The sequence below is a fragment of the Balaenoptera physalus genome (genome assembly GCF_965194825.1).
Source record: "Balaenoptera physalus genome assembly, chromosome: 1".
Classification (NCBI taxonomy): Eukaryota; Metazoa; Chordata; class Mammalia; order Artiodactyla; family Balaenopteridae; genus Balaenoptera; species Balaenoptera physalus.
In genome coordinates, this window is record NC_138882.1 from 46,535,242 (window position 1) to 46,551,839 (window position 16,598).

The 16,598-nt window shown below is 37.6% G+C and overlaps 1 pseudogene across 3 annotated transcripts in view; it reads right to left on the reverse strand.

Moving 5' to 3' along the window:
* The window catches only part of LOC309666366 (reactive oxygen species modulator 1 pseudogene), a 263,646-nt pseudogene that overhangs the window by 245,291 nt on the left and 1,757 nt on the right, over positions 1-16,598 (reverse strand). For 2 of the 3 annotated variants that reach the window (XR_014268507.1, XR_014268518.1), the window contains exon 2: positions 3,785-7,819. The product of XR_014268507.1 is annotated as a reactive oxygen species modulator 1 pseudogene (transcript). Of the gene's footprint in view, positions 1-3,784; positions 7,820-16,598 lie in introns of those variants that run through there. The other variant, XR_014268496.1, reaches the window with a different exon arrangement.

Consider the following 16,598-nt stretch of genomic DNA (forward strand, 5'->3'; position numbering starts at 1 on the left):
GTTTGCTGTGGGTTTGTCATATATGGCCTTTATTATGTTGAGGTAGGTTCCCTCTATGCCCACTTTCTGGAGAGTTTTTATCATAAATGGGTGTTGAATTTTGTCAAAAGCTTTTTCTGCATCTATTGAGATGATCATATGGTTTTTATTCTTCAATTTGTTAATATGGTGTATCACATTGATTGATTTGCGTATATTGAAGAATCCTTGCATCCCTGGGATAAATCCCACTTGATCGTGGTGTATGATCCTTTTAATGTGTTGTTGGATTCTGTTTGCTAGTATTTTGTTGAGGATTTTTGCATCTATATTCATCAGTGATATTGGTCTGTAATTTTCTTTTGTTGTAGTGTCTTTGTCTGGTTTTGGTATCAGGGTGATGGTGGCCTCATAGAATGAGTTTGGGAGTGTTCCTTCCTCTGCAATTTTTTGGAAGAGTTTGAGAAGGATAGGTGTTAGCTCTTCTCTAAATGTTTGATAGAATTCACCTGTGAAGCCATCTGGTCCTGGACTTTTGTTTGTTGGAAGATTTTTAATCACAGCTTCAATTTCCTTACTTGTGATTGGTCTGTTCGTATTTTCTGTTTCTTCCTGGTTCAGTCTTGGAAGGTTATACCTTTCTAAAAATTTGTCCATTTCTTCCAGGTTGTCCATTTTATTGGCATAGAGTTGCTTGTAGTAGTCTCTTAGGATGCTTTGTATTTCTGCGGTGTCTGTTGTAACTTCTCCTTTTTCATTTCTGATTTTATTGATTTGAGTCCTCTCCCTCTTTTTCTTCATGAGTCTGGCTAATGGCTTATCAATTTTGTTTATCTTCTCAAAGAACCAACTTTTAGTTTTATTGATCTTTGCTATTGTTTTCTTTGTTTCTATTTCACTTATTTCTGCTCTGATCTTTATGATTTCTTTCCTTTTGCTAACTTTGGGTTTTGTTTGTTCTTCTTTCTCTAGTTTCTTTAGGTGTAAGGTTAGATTGTTTACTTGAGATTTTTCTTGTTTCTTTAGGTAGGCTTGTATAGCTATAAACTTCCCTCTTAGAACTGCTTTTGCTGCATCCCATAGGTTTTGGGTCGTCGTGTTTTCATTGTCATTTGTCTGTAGGTATTTTTTGATTTCCTCTTTGATTTCTTCAGTGATCTCTTGGTTATTTAGTAACGTATTGTTTAGCCTCCATATGTTTGTCTTTTTTACGTTTTTTTCCCTGTAATTCATTTCTAATCTCATAGCGTTGTGGTCAGAAAAGATGCTTGATATGATTTCAATTTTCTTAAATTTACTGAGGCTTGATTTGTGACCCAAGATGTGATCTATCCTGGAGAATGTTCCGTGCACACTTGAGAAGAACGTGTAATCTGCTGTTTTTGGATGGAATGTCCTATATATATCAATTAAATCTATCTGGTCTATTGTGTCATTTAAAGCTTCTGTTTCCTTATTTATTTTCATTTTGGATGATCTGTCCATTGGTGAAAGTGAGGTGTTAAAGTCCCCCACTATGATTGTGTTACTGTCGATTTCCTCTTTTATAGCTGTTAGCAGTTGCCTTATGTATTGAGGTGCTCCTATGTTGGGTGCATATATATTTATAATTGTTATATCTTCTTCTTGGATTGATCCCTTGATCATTATGTAGTGTCCTTCCTTGTCTCTTGTAACATTCTTTATTTTAAAGTCTATTTTATCTGATATGAGTATAGCTCCTCCAGCTTTCTTTTGATTTCCATTTGCATGGAATATCTTTTTCCATCCCCTCACTTTCAGTCTGTATGTGTCCCTAGGTCTAAAGTGGGTCTCCTGTAGACAGCATATATATGGGTCTTGTTTTTGTATCCATTCAGCCAGTCTATGTCTTTTGGTTGGGGCATTTAATCCATTCACGTTTAAGGTAATTATTGATATGTATGTTCCTATGACCATTTTCTTAATTGTTTTGGGTTTGTTTTTGTAGGTCCTTTTCTTCTCTTGTGTTTCCCACTTAGAGAAGTTCCTTTAGCATTTGTTGTAGAGCTGGTTTGGTGGTGCTGAATTCTCTTAGCTTTTGCTTGTCTGTAAAGCTTTTGATTTCTCCATCAAATCTAAATGAGATCCTTGCCAGGTAGAGTAATCTTGGTTGTAGGTTCTTCCCTTTCATCACTTTAAGTATATCATGCCACTCCCTTCTGGCTTGTAGAGTTTCTGCTGAGAAATCAGCTGTTAACCTTATGGGAGTTCCCTTGTATGTTATTTGTCATTTTTCCCTTGCTGCTTTCAATAATTTTTCTTTGTCTTTCATTTTTGCCACTTTGATTACTATGTGTCTTGGCGTGTTTCTCCTTGGGTTTATCCTGTATGGGACTCTCTGCGCTTCCTGGACTTGGGTGGCTATTTCCTTTCCCATGTTAGGGAAGTTTTCGACTATAATCTCTTCAAATATTTTCTCTGGTCCTTTCTCTCTCTCTTCTCCTTCTGGGACCCCTATAATGCGAATGTCGTTGCGTTTAATGTTGTCCCAGAGGTCTCTTAGGCTGTCTTCATTTCTTTTCATTCTTTTTTCTTTAGTCTGTTCTGCAGCAGTGAATTCCTCCATTCTGCCTTCCAGGTCACTTATCCGTTCTTCTGCCTCAGTTATTCTGCTATTGATTCCTTCTAGTGTAGTTTTCATTTCAGTTATTGTATTGGTCATCTCTGTTTGTTTGTTCTTTAATTCTTCTAGGTCTTTGTTAATCATTTCTTGCATCTTCTCAATCTTTGCCTCCATTCTTATTCCGAGGTCCTGGATCATCTTCACTATCATTATTCTGAATTCTTTTTCTGGAAGGTTGCCTATCTCCACTTCATTTCGTTGTTTTTCTGGGGTTTTTTCTTGTTCCTTCATCTGGTACATAGCCCTCTGCCTTTTCATCTTGTCTATCTTTCCGTAACTGTGGTTTTTGGTCCACAGGCTGCAGGATTGTAGTTTTTCTTGCTTCTGCTGTCTGCCCTCTGGTGGTTGAGGCTATCTAAGAGGCTTGATGGGAGGCTCTGGTGGTGGGTAGAGCCGACTGTTGCTGTGGCGGTCAGAGCTCAGTAAAACTTTAATCCACTTGACTGTTGATGGGTGGGGCTGGGTTCCCTCCCTGTTGGTTGTTTTGCCTGAGGCAACCCAACACTGGAGCCTACCTGGGCTCTTTGGTGGGGTTAATGGCAGACTCTGGGAGGGCTCACGCCAAGGAGCACTTCCCAGAACCTCCGCTGCCAGTGTCCTTGTCCCCACGGTGAAACAGAGCCACCCCTCGCCTCTGCAGGAGACCCCCCCAACACCAGCAGGTAGGTCTGGTTCGGTCTCCCCCAGGGTCACTGCTCCTTCCCCTGGGTCCTGATGCGCACACTACTTTGTGTGTGCCCTCCAAGAGTGGGGTCTCTGTTTCCCCCAGTCCTGTCAAAGTCCTGCAATCAATTCCCACTAGGCTTCAAAGTCTGATTCTCTAGGCATTCCTCCTCCCGTTGCCAGACCCCCAGGTTGGGAAGCCTGACGTGGGGCTCAGAACCTTCCCTCCAGTGGGTGGACTTCTGTGGTATAAGTGTTCGCCAGTCTGTGAGTCACCCACCCAGCAGTTATGGGATTTGATTTTACTCTGATTGCGCTCCTCCTACCATCTCACTGTGGCTTCTCCTCTGTCCTTGGACGTGGGGTATCCTCCTTGGTGAAGTCCAGGGTCTTCCTGTCAATGATTGTCCAGCAGCCAGTTGTGATTCTGGTGCTCTCGCAAGAGGGAGTGAGAGCACGTCCTTCTACTCCGCCATCTTGGTTAATCCTCCACCCTCCTCAAAACTTTTTAAATGGTGTCTCATCACCCTGTGTGATAAAACTCAACTCCTTTTCCTGATACTCAGGGTTCTACAGTGTGTGGTATTTGCCCACCTAACCTCATCTCTGTCCATTTTATCCCCTCTTCATTCCAGCTGAAGCGCTGTGGCTATTTTTCTTTCCATCAAGCACACCAAGCTTGTTCCCATTTCAGGACATTTGCACTTGCCCTTGGAATATCTTCCTCCTTACATTTGTGTGGCTGTGTCCTCATCATTCAGGGCTCAGCTCACATGAGAGTTCTTAGTCCTGTGCTGAGTAATCTACTAAATCATTTGTGTCTTTCCCCACCCTCTGTCATTCTCCACCACAATAGTCTATTTTAGTATTTTCAAAGCATCATTTATCAGGAACTGAAATCTTATTTATTCATTGACATGTTAATCATCATTCTCCACTGGAATATAAATTCTTTTGAAGGCAGAGACTTGGGCTGTCTTATGCTCTGCTGTATTCCCATTATTTGAAACAGTTCCAAATATTTATCAAGTAGTGGGTACTCGGTAAATGTTTGTTAACTGATTTATTACCCCATCTTTGTTCTGGGCAGTCACTTTACCTCTTCTGATCTCAGTTCCTTCAATATTAAGATGAGGAAGCGTGAAGAAAAGGATACCTGAAATTCCTTCTGGCTCAGTCTGCAATGACTATGTCTTAAAACCTACAGTAATTACAGGAAAAATCTTGTTGCATCAAAGATTTGTATCTACTGAAGAACATTCTTTTTTTAAAATTAAAAAAATTATTTATTTTGGCTGCTCCTGGTCTTAGTTGTGGCATGCAGGATCTTCGTTGCGGCATGTGGACTTCTTAGTTGCGGCATGTGGACTCTTAGTTACACCATGCATGCGGGATCTAGTTCCCCGACCAGGAATCTAACCCAGGCCCCCTGCATTGGGAGCGCAGAGACTTACCCACTGCACAACCAGGGAAGTCCCATGAAGAGCATTCATTCATTCATTCATTCATTCAACAAGCTTCTTCTGAGTGCTGACCATAGCCTGGTACCGTTCTAGGCACTGGAGGCCAAGTCATCACCATCAAGATTATAGCACATCAGTCTCAACAAACAGAAAACCTAGAAGGTTAATGCTATCCTTGTTCTCCAGCTGATTTTCTACTGATACTTCACTTTCACAACAGTTTTCTCAATTTTGCTTAGTTTATCTACACTGGGCTCCGTTTAAGTTAAAGTTATTATCGCTATTACCATAGTTAATTTTCAAGAATTCTAGGATAAAGTAACATAATTTATGTGGCTATAACTTTAATAACATGATGTAAAACATAGCCATTAAGGCTGCAGATTTCCTGCCAATCTGATTTAGTTTTAATCCAAACTCTGCCATGCTTCCAAATTTAATTGCACCTTGACTTAAACTAAAATTTTGAATTTTATGAATCTAATTTTTTAAAAAAGAGATTAATAAGGAACTAAATTTGTATATATTCAGGTCAAGATGTGCAGAGGACTGCTAATTCTCTTGTCAAAATTTGAGCCAGCTGGTTTTAAATTTGAATTGGAATTAGTGTATATGTAGAGCCAATCATTAATCAAATGTCTAGAATGAAAATAAATCACTTTCAAAACTGTAGAGAATGAAAAATGATTAAGAAAAGAAAAGCAAATTGTTATATATTGTGCTAACTGCCATTTGTTGGCATAGGCTACAGATCACTCATAGAAAGCAATGTCTACTTATATTTGCTTTAATCAATTATATAAAGAGCTATATATAAATAGCTATATAATGTTTTAATCTTGCATACAAGCACTATATTTAAAGCACTATATATTGGTCAAAATGCTTTTGGTTGGGAAGGAAGACAGAAATCCAATTCAAACTTACTTAAACAAAAATGGGGAATATTTATTGTTTCATGTAACTGGGAAAGCCAGAACTCAACTAATGTAATGTCATCAGAGGATTCTTCTCTTTCAATCAGGGGCTCTCCTGGTGAACTAATGTTCACTAGCAGCTCAGGATTCAGATCCTACCAGTTTATCAACCCAAGGGGAAAGAAACGGTTCTTTTTCAATAGCTACAATAGAGAAATCCTAGGCAAGATTCTGACTGGCCCAGTTTGGAAACAAACTAACAAAATGTATTTCAAAGGTCCTCACACTCCTAGATTACTCTTTTTCTCCTTCAAAACTGTTATTCCTGCAGTGAGCTGATCTTAGCTGAATTTTAGGAGAATGTAATCTGGTTAAATTGATTCTCCTTAAGGTATTTAAAATGATAGCTTTATCATTTGCAACTTATCAATAAATGAACTGATATTTGGTACAATGTCACAATAAGAAAAGGACTTAAGGCAGTGTGGATAAAGACAGTTTTAATCAGGTTCACTAAATCATGCCAATATAGAAGGATACATTCTTTCATACACAAGGCATAGAAATCTGGACATCTCTGCCCTACTCCTCACACTATTTGTGAGTGCAAATATTTGGCGGTGTATTGGGAAGATGCTGTGAGAATGGTCTGTCCTTGGTTCAGACAATAAGAGATACATTGTAGAGAACAGAAAAGAAATAATAAAACTAAGTCAGCTTGCTTTTTTTTTTATCATCGTGTACAGGAATTCTAAACAATATCAGTGATATAATATCCATCCCCACCTTGATGGACCAGTCCCACTGTTCCTGCATCCCCCTGGGGTTCCTTGCCAATACTTCCTCCTATCTCCCCACTCAAGCATGCCAGAATAGACGTCAGAGCCCTGGCATATTACTTTTCACAACTATTGATACATGACTAGGGGAATTAATGTATTGGTGACTTGCATTATAAAGAAAAGAGTGAACTGAGACTGCAAGAGGAAATATTCAAGAGACAGTGCTTTACAAAATGGATTATACTTAATGTCAAACTGTGTGTTATAAGCAGTAAGTATAATCTTGAAATATAAAATAATTGAATTAGCCCCCCAAATATATTCGACAGGAAAAGTCTATTCTGGAAGAACAATTCATTTGTCAGCTGAGCAAAAGAAGCTTATAAGGAATAGCTGAATAATGCCAAATGTCTGTTAAACTAATTTAAAGGCAAGCATATGAATTTGATTTGGATCAGAGTCTGTGTCTGTCTTCCTTGCCATGTAGCCCTGGCTCGGGAGGGAGTATCATTGCTGGTCCAGCAGGTGGCACTCTTTTCTTTGTGCACTAGTACTAAACTAACAACTTGGCCAAGTACAAGGTAGTTTAGAGTCCTGCCTTCAGAAGAACCCTATAATCTGTTTATCTATGGCAATAATATGGTTATAGATTTCACAAGGGCAACTATGCTGGTCTGGTCTTTGTCAAGTTTTTTGCTTAAATCAAAGACTTGTTTTATTATAGTACACGGACTGGGACTGATGTGAGGGGGTGGATGTAGTGGGCAACCACTGCCCTGATTAGCATCAGATGTCCATCCCGATGGCCATGAATGTGCCAAAGGTGCCGCCGCTCTGCATCATGGTTTTCCTGACACCGCCCATCAAACCCCGACCCCGTATTCCTATCCTGAGACAGGAAAAGATGCTGAAGAGCGCCCCCGCCGCCATGCCCGTGGTGTAACCCATCACAAAACCCATCTTCACGAGGTGGAAGCAGCTTGGCTGGAACTGTGCGTAGGGACTCAAGGCCACCAGCATCTCGCTTGTGGCCTTGGTCACTTTTGGTCTTTGTCAGATTTGAAGATTGGTCCATACACATCTAACTGCCCCATTGGGTCGAGAGTTTGTCATCCTTAGTTTTAAGCCTTTATCAGTTTCTGTTAAAATACTTTGACTTCTACTCTATGTCTAAGGTCTTGCACAATGCTGGAAGTCTACGTAAAATTGTGATGATTCATATTTGACAAGCAGGTTGAGCAAAAGTGATGTTTCTCAATTAAAAAAATATATTTTTCTAATAAAAATTCCACACATCCTTGGAGCTTCTGAAACTTCCCCTCAAGAATCACTGATGAGAAGAAGTTGGATTCCATCTTCTACATATTCTTTCTAGAAAAGATTTTATCCAGTTAATTTTCTACAGTTTGTATTACAAAAACAGGTTTTTGTGTCTTTCAAATATACAATTAAAACCTAATGGGCACATTTTTTCCCTTTCAAAATTGATCCTAATGCCCTGCCTCCTGGAAAGTGTGATTTGCTGGTCACAAATTAAAGGTACTATAATAAGCACAAGAATAAAGAGAACTAACATTGATATGTTAATAAAAGCAATTAATAACCAAACAGTTAGTAAAACACCTTTTCATTTATTAGGTCTTACCATGCTAGCATCATTTAGAGAGTGCTAAATATGTGCTAGACATATTCATATGTAATAAGTGCATTACATATATGATCTCATTTAATTTTCAGATACCCAATTTGAAGAAAAGAAATATAAAGCTTAAAAACTATTTCCCCAAGTCATGTGGCAAGTCAGTATCAGAATGAGGACTTCTAAAGCTTATACCCCTGAAAAAGACAGAACATATTAGAGTACTGCAACAATCTTGTTAGTAAGTGAAGGAGCTTCATTTAAAAAAAACAAAAACAGTTCATAAAATGACTTTCAATAGTTAACCCTATTTTGTACAACAACCTATAACAGATATTGTTGATAAGATTAGGCCTTCTTTAGAAATTGTATAAAGAGGAGAGAGGAAGAGAGTGTTAAGTAAAGATGGGAGAGGGTCAGAGACAAATTAAATTGATTTAACAATTTGCCTATGTTTAGCACAACCTTCAAAGAAGATTATTCAATAAAGAACATAAGGAAATATGTTTTAATAAGCAAAATATGTTTAATTTGCAGTGTGTGTTAAACAGGTAAATGTCTTTAATATACATAAAGCTCTTACAAATCAATAAGAATAAGAAATCAATAGGAAAATGGAAAAGTATAACAATAGCCAATTCAGAAAGGAACACATATGGCCAGAAAATCCATGGAAAAAATAATTAACCTTCTCGTTAAGAATTTCAAAATTAGAGACTGGCGAACACTTATACCACAGAAGTCCACCCACTGGAGTGAAGGTTCTGAGCCCCACGTCAGGCTTCCCAACCTGGGGGTCTGGCAACGGGAGGAGGAATGCCTAGAGAATCAGACTTTGAAGCCTAGTGGGAATTGATTGCAGGACTTTGACAGGACTGGGGGAAACAGAGACCCCACTCTTGGAGGGCACACACAAAGTAGTGTGCGCATCAGGACCCAGGGGAAGGAGCAGTGACCCTGGGGGAGACCGAACCAGACCTACCTGCTGGTGTTGGGGGGGTCTCCTGCAGAGGCGAGGGGTGGCTCTGTTTCACCGTGGGGACAAGGACACTGGCAGCGGAGGTTCTGGGAAGTGCTCCTTGGCGTGAGCCCTCCCAGAGTCTGCCATTAACCCCACCAAAGAGCCCAGGTAGGCTCCAGTGTTGGGTTGCCTCAGGCAAAACAACCAACAGGGAGGGAACCCAGCCCCACCCATCAACAGTCAAGTGGATTAAAGTTTTACTGAGCTCTGACCGCCACAGCAACAGTCGGCTCTACCCACCACCAGAGCCTCCCATCAAGCCTCTTAGATAGCCTCAACCACCAGAGGGCAGACAGCAGAAGCAAGAAAAACTACAATCCTGCAGCCTGTGGACCAAAAACCACAGTTACGGAAAGATAGACAAGATGAAAAGGCAGAGGGCTATGTACCAGATGAAGGAACAAGAAAAAACCCCAGAAAAACAACGAAATGAAGTGGAGATAGGCAACCTTCCAGAAAAAGAATTCAGAATAATGATAGTGAAGATGATCCAGGACCTCGGAATAAGAATGGAGGCAAAGATTGAGAAGATGCAAGAAATGATTAACAAAGACCTAGAAGAATTAAAGAACAAACAAACAGAGATGACCAATACAATAACTGAAATGAAAACTACACTAGAAGGAATCAATAGCAGAATAACTGAGGCAGAAGAACGGATAAGTGACCTGGAAGGCAGAATGGAGGAATTCACTGCTGCAGAACAGACTAAAGAAAAAAGAATGAAAAGAAATGAAGACAGCCTAAGAGACCTCTGGGACAACATTAAACGCAACGACATTCGCATTATAGGGGTCCCAGAAGGAGAAGAGAGAGAGAAAGGACCAGAGAAAATATTTGAAGAGATTATAGTCGAAAACTTCCCTAACATGGGAAAGGAAATAGCCACCCAAGTCCAGGAAGCGCAGAGAGTCCCATACAGGATAAACCCAAGGAGAAACACGCCAAGACACATAGTAATCAAAGTGGCAAAAATGAAAGACAAAGAAAAATTATTGAAAGCAGCAAGGGAAAAATGACAAATAACATACAAGGGAACTCCCATAAGGTTAACAGCTGATTTCTCAGCAGAAACTCTACAAGCCAGAAGGGAGTGGCATGATATACTTAAAGTGATGAAAGGGAAGAACCTACAACCAAGATTACTCTACCTGGCAAGGATCTCATTTAGATTTGATGGAGAAATCAAAAGCTTTACAGACAAGCAAAAGCTAAGAGAATTCAGCACCACCAAACCAGCTCTACAACAAATGCTAAAGGAACTTCTCTAAGTGGGAAACACAAGAGAAGAAAAGGACCTACAAAAACAAACCCAAAACAATTAAGAAAATGGTCATAGGAACATACATATCAATAATTACCTTAAACGTGAATGGATTAAATGCCCCAACCAAAAGACATAGACTGGCTGAATGGATACAAAAACAAGACCCATATATATGCTGTCTACAGGAGACCCACTTTAGACCTAGGGACACATACAGACTGAAAGTGAGGGGATGGAAAAAGATATTCCATGCAAATGGAAATCAAAAGAAAGCTGGAGGAGCTATACTCATATCAGATAAAATAGACTTTAAAATAAAGAATGTTACAAGAGACAAGGAAGGACACTACATAATGATCAAGGGATCAATCCAAGAAGAAGATATAACAATTATAAATATATATGCACCCAACATAGGAGCACCTCAATACATAAGGCAACTGCTAACAGCTATAAAAGAGGAAATCGACAGTAACACAATCATAGTGGGGGACTTTAACACCTCACTTTCACCAATGGACAGATCATCCAAAATGAAAATAAATAAGGAAACAGAAGCTTTAAATGACACAATAGACCAGATAGATTTAATTGATATATATAGGACATTCCATCCAAAAACAGCAGATTACACGTTCTTCTCAAGTGTGCACGGAACATTCTCCAGGATAGATCACATCTTGGGTCACAAATCAAGCCTCAGTAAATTTAAGAAAATTGAAATCATATCAAGCATCTTTTCTGACCACAACGCTATGAGATTAGAAATGAATTACAGGGAAAAAAACGTAAAAAAGACAAACATATGGAGGCTAAACAATACGTTACTAAATAACCAAGAGATCACTGAAGAAATCAAAGAGGAAATCAAAAAATACCTACAGACAAATGACAATGAAAACACGACGACCCAAAACCTATGGGATGCAGCAAAAGCAGTTCTAAGAGGGAAGTTTATAGCTATACAAGCCTACCTAAAGAAACAAGAAAAATCTCAAGTAAACAATCTAACCTTACACCTAAAGAAACTAGAGAAAGAAGAACAAACAAAACCCAAAGTTAGCAAAAGGAAAGAAATCATAAAGATCAGAGCAGAAATAAGTGAAATAGAAACAAAGAAAACAATAGCAAAGATCAATAAAACTAAAAGTTGGTTCTTTGAGAAGATAAACAAAATTGATAAGCCATTAGCCAGACTCATGAAGAAAAAGAGGGAGAGGACTCAAATCAATAAAATCAGAAATGAAAAAGGAGAAGTTACAACAGACACCGCAGAAATACAAAGCATCCTAAGAGACTACTACAAGCAACTCTATGCCAATAAAATGGACAACCTGGAAGAAATGGACAAATTTTTAGAAAGGTATAACCTTCCAAGACTGAACCAGGAAGAAACAGAAAATACGAACAGACCAATCACAAGTAAGGAAATTGAAGCTGTGATTAAAAATCTTCCAACAAACAAAAGTCCAGGACCAGATGGCTTCACAGGTGAATTCTATCAAACATTTAGAGAAGAGCTAACACCTATCCTTCTCAAACTCTTCCAAAAAATTGCAGAGGAAGGAACACTCCCAAACTCATTCTATGAGGCCACCATCACCCTGATACCAAAACCAGACAAAGACACTACAAAAAAAGAAAATTACAGACCAATATCACTGATGAATATAGATGCAAAAATTCTCAACAAAATACTAGCAAACAGAATCCAACAACACATTAAAAGGATCATACACCACGATCAAGTGGGATTTATCCCAGGGATGCAAGGATTCTTCAATATACGCAAATCAATCAATGTGATACACCATATTAACAAATTGAAGAATAAAAACCATATGATCATCTCAATAGATGCAGAAAAAGCTTTTGACAAAATTCAACACCCATTTATGATAAAAACTCTCCAGAAAGTGGGCATAGAGGGAACCTACCTCAACATAATAAAGGCCATATATGACAAACCCACAGCAAACATCATTCTCAATGGTGAAAAACTGAAAGCATTTCCTCTAAGATCAGGAACGAGACAAGGACGTCCACTCTCACCACTATTATTCAACATAGTTCTGGAAGTCCTAGCCACGGCAATCAGAGAAGAAAAAGAAATAAAAGGAATACAAATTGGAAAAGAAGAAGTAAAACTGTCACTGTTTGTGGATGACATGATACTATACATAGAGAATCCTAAAACTGCCACTAGAAAACTGCTAGAGCTAATTAATGAATATAGTAAAGTTTCAGGATACAAAATTAATGCACAGAAATCTCTTGCATTCCTATACACTAATGATGAAAACTCTGAAAGAGAAATTATGGAAACACTCCCATTTACCACTGCAACAAAAAGAATAAAATACCTAGGAATAAACCTACCTAGGGAGACAAAAAACCTGTATGCAGAAAACTATAAGACACTGATGAAAGAAATTAAAGATGATACCAACAGATGGAGAGATATACCATGTTCTTGGATTGGAAGAATCAACATTGTGAAAATGAGTATACTACCCAAAGCAATCTACAGATTCAATGCAATCCCTATCAAATTATCAATGGCATTTTTTACGGAGCTAGAACAAATCATCTTAAAATTTGTATGGAGACACAAAAGACCCCGAATAGCCAAAGCAGTCTTGAGGGAAAAAAATGGAGCTGGAGGAATCAGACTCCCTGACTTCAGACTATACTACAAAGCTACAGTAATCAAGACAATATGGTACTGGCACAAAAACAGAAACATAGATCAATGGAACAAGATAGAAAGCCCAGAGATTAACCCATGCACCTATGGTCAACTAATCTATGACAAAGGAGGCAAAGATATACAATGGAGAAAAGACAGTCTCTTCAATAAGTGGTGCTGGGAAAACTGGACATCTATATGTAAAAGAATGAAATTAGAATACTCCCTAACACCATACACAAAAATAAACTCAAAATGGATTAGAGACCTAAATGTAAGACTGGACACTATAAAACTCTTAGAGGAAAACATAGGAAGAACACTCTTTGACATAAATCACAGCAAGATGTTTTTTGATCCACCTCCTAGAGTAATGGAAATAAAAACAAAAATAAATGGGACCTAATGAAACTTCAAAGTTTTTGCACAGCAAAGGAAACCATAAACAAGACGAAAAGACAACCCTCAGAATGGGAGAAAATATTTGCAAACGAATCAACGGACAAAGGATTAATCTCCAAAATATATAAACAGCTCATTCAGCTCAATATTAAAGAAACAAACACCCCAATCCAAAAATGGGCAGAAGACCTAAATAGACATTTCTCCAAAGAAGACATACAGACGGCCACGAAGCACATGAAAAGATGCTCAGCATCACCAATTATTAGAGAAATGCAAATCAAAACTACAATGAGGTATCACCTCACTCCTGTTAGAATGGGCATCATCAGAAAATCTACAAACAACAAATGTTGGAGAGGGTGTGGAGAAAAGGGAACCCTCTTGCACTGTTGGTGGGAATGTAAATTGATACAGCCACTATGGAGAACAATATGGAGGTTCCTTAGAAAACTAAAAATAGAATTACCATATGACCCAGCAATCCCACTACTGGGCATATACCCAGAGAAAACCGTAATTCAAAAAGACACATGCACCCGAATGTTCATTGCAGCACTATTTACAATAGGCAGGTCATGGAAGCAACCTAAATGCCCATCAACAGACGAATGGATAAAGAAGTTGTGGGACATATATACAATGGAATATTACTTAGCCATAAAAAGGAACGAAATTGAGTCATTTGTTGAGAAGTGGATGGATCTAGAGACTGTCATACAGAGTGAAGTAAGTCAGAAAGAGAAAAACAAATATCGTATATTAACGCATGTATGTGGAACCTAGAAAAATGGTACAGATGAGCCGGTTTGCAGGGCAGAAGTTGAGACACAGATGTAGAGAACGGACATACGGACACCAAGGGGGGAAAACTGCGGTGGGGTGGGGATGGTGGTGTGCTGAATTGGGTGATTGGGATTGACATGTATACACTGATGTGTATAAAAGTGATGCCTAATAAGAACCTGCAGTATAAAAAACAAACAAACAAAACAACTAATACTAAACTTTCATTGGGTTATTTGTATGGAAATATGTTAATATGAATGTTTCAGACATTACATGAAATTTCTAAAAATCTTATATTTGTATTTGTATGGAAATATGTTAATATAAATGTTTCAGACATTACATGAAATTTCTAAAAATAAAAAAAATAAAATAAAATAAAAAAAAAATAAACGAATTTCAAAATTAAACAATAGAACGTTATACCAATTTCAACTCCCCAAATTGCCAAATATTAAAAGGAATAATGAAAATAATAATAATAAATAATAAAAGATATGACAATGTCCAATGTGATTGAGGAGTAGGGAAATAGGTATGCATCCAGTGCTAGTAGATAGGTGAATTAATTTACATTTATACAATGAACTATCATGGACCTACATCTAAATATTTAGATGGAAATATTCCAGATGAAAAATTATGATACAGATTACAGAATACATATAGAATATAATTTCATTTTGATAAATAAGTAATTATAAATAAATGTATATATAGTTATAAATTATAATTGCATATACATTTGTATGTAAATTTGTAGGAATCTACATCAAACTGGTAATTGGGGTTATGTAAAGATATTGATGTTGGGATTTGGGTGAATTTTCCAGCTTTTTTCTTTTTGTTTATCAGTAGTGTCTAATTTTTCTATAGTAAAACCTGGCTACTTATGTAAATGAACAAAAGCAAGATTCAAAATAAAAGAAGCAGTATCGTGGTTAAGAGGATGAACTCTGGAGTCAGATAAGCCCAGGTGATGGGTGACCTCGATAAGTTCCTTAAACTTCTTAATCTTAGTTTCCTCACCTGTAAAATGGTGATAATAATAGTGCCTACCTCAACGGTTTTTTGTGAAGATTAAATTAGACAGCTGATGTGACCTACTGTTTGTACTTACCAGTCAATCAAGTAATTACAGAGTTTCTACTCCGATATTATAGGGCAGTACAAGGTACTTGGGGAAATGCACAGTTTGAGATTGTCCCTGCTCTGTAGGCAGTTAAATTCCCAAATAGACAGATGTCACTAACTCAAATGAGAACATGGCAAACAAGGGGTTCAAAGTTCTATGATATGCAAGGGAATCCCAAAACACAGTCACATTTTCAACGTGCTAAATGTCTATTAAACTAATTTGTTCCTTTAAAAAAAGGTAATTTAAATGGGTGAATTATATCTCAATTAAGATGTTAAAAAAAGGTAATCATTTTAGTATGTGAAACTTACCTGAAAGAAATGGTCTCAAGAGTATTTTAAGACCAAAAACACTGATGCAATACAAAAACTAACATTGCAAAGGAAATTTTCTAAACTAGCTGATTTGAATCATATGAAGTTGAATCTGGTTCATAAAGTTATTGAACTGCTTGGAGACTCATTTTAGTGTGTGATTAATAAAATGATTCCCACATAGGATTTGCAAATATTAAATACTATGACTAAAATAATGAATTCCTTAATTTTTCCTGTAAACCGATTGGGGAAAAAGAGCTTTAATTTGGGGGAAAAAGGGAGCAGAAGTTCTTGCTTAATGTAACATGAATGATTTTCAAGGTCCAATTAAAATACACTTTCTCTAGAAAATTGCATTTTTGACCACTCTGTCCTTACTGATAATAACAATCCTAGTTTCCATTTACTGAACACTTATGTTCCTCGGAATATGTTAAGTGCTTCACAGACCCAGTCAAATTTAATTTTGACTATACTATGAGGTAAGTGTTCTTAGCTCCGTTTAACAGATAAGGAGACTAAGACAGGTAAGTTAAGAAACTTGACCAGGTCACATGGCTATTAAGTTATCTATCAGGTTAGGATTCCAAGCTGGAACTGTCTGGTTACAAAGCTTGTTAATAACTACACCATACAAAGTCCTTCCTTGTACCTTGTTCATTCTGTGAATGCTACAAATGAGCAAAGAATGATAGATCAGTATAATCAGTCTTTTCTCAGTGTATTCCCAAATAAGAGGTGACAAGCTAAAACTATACTCTGGCAGGAGATCCAAACTAGTTTTCTTTAATAACAATAACAGTATTCTGAGGGATAATTATAGCAATTTATATAATGAAAGGAATTACTACTCTGAGAAAATATACTTAATAGAGCCAACTAGAATAT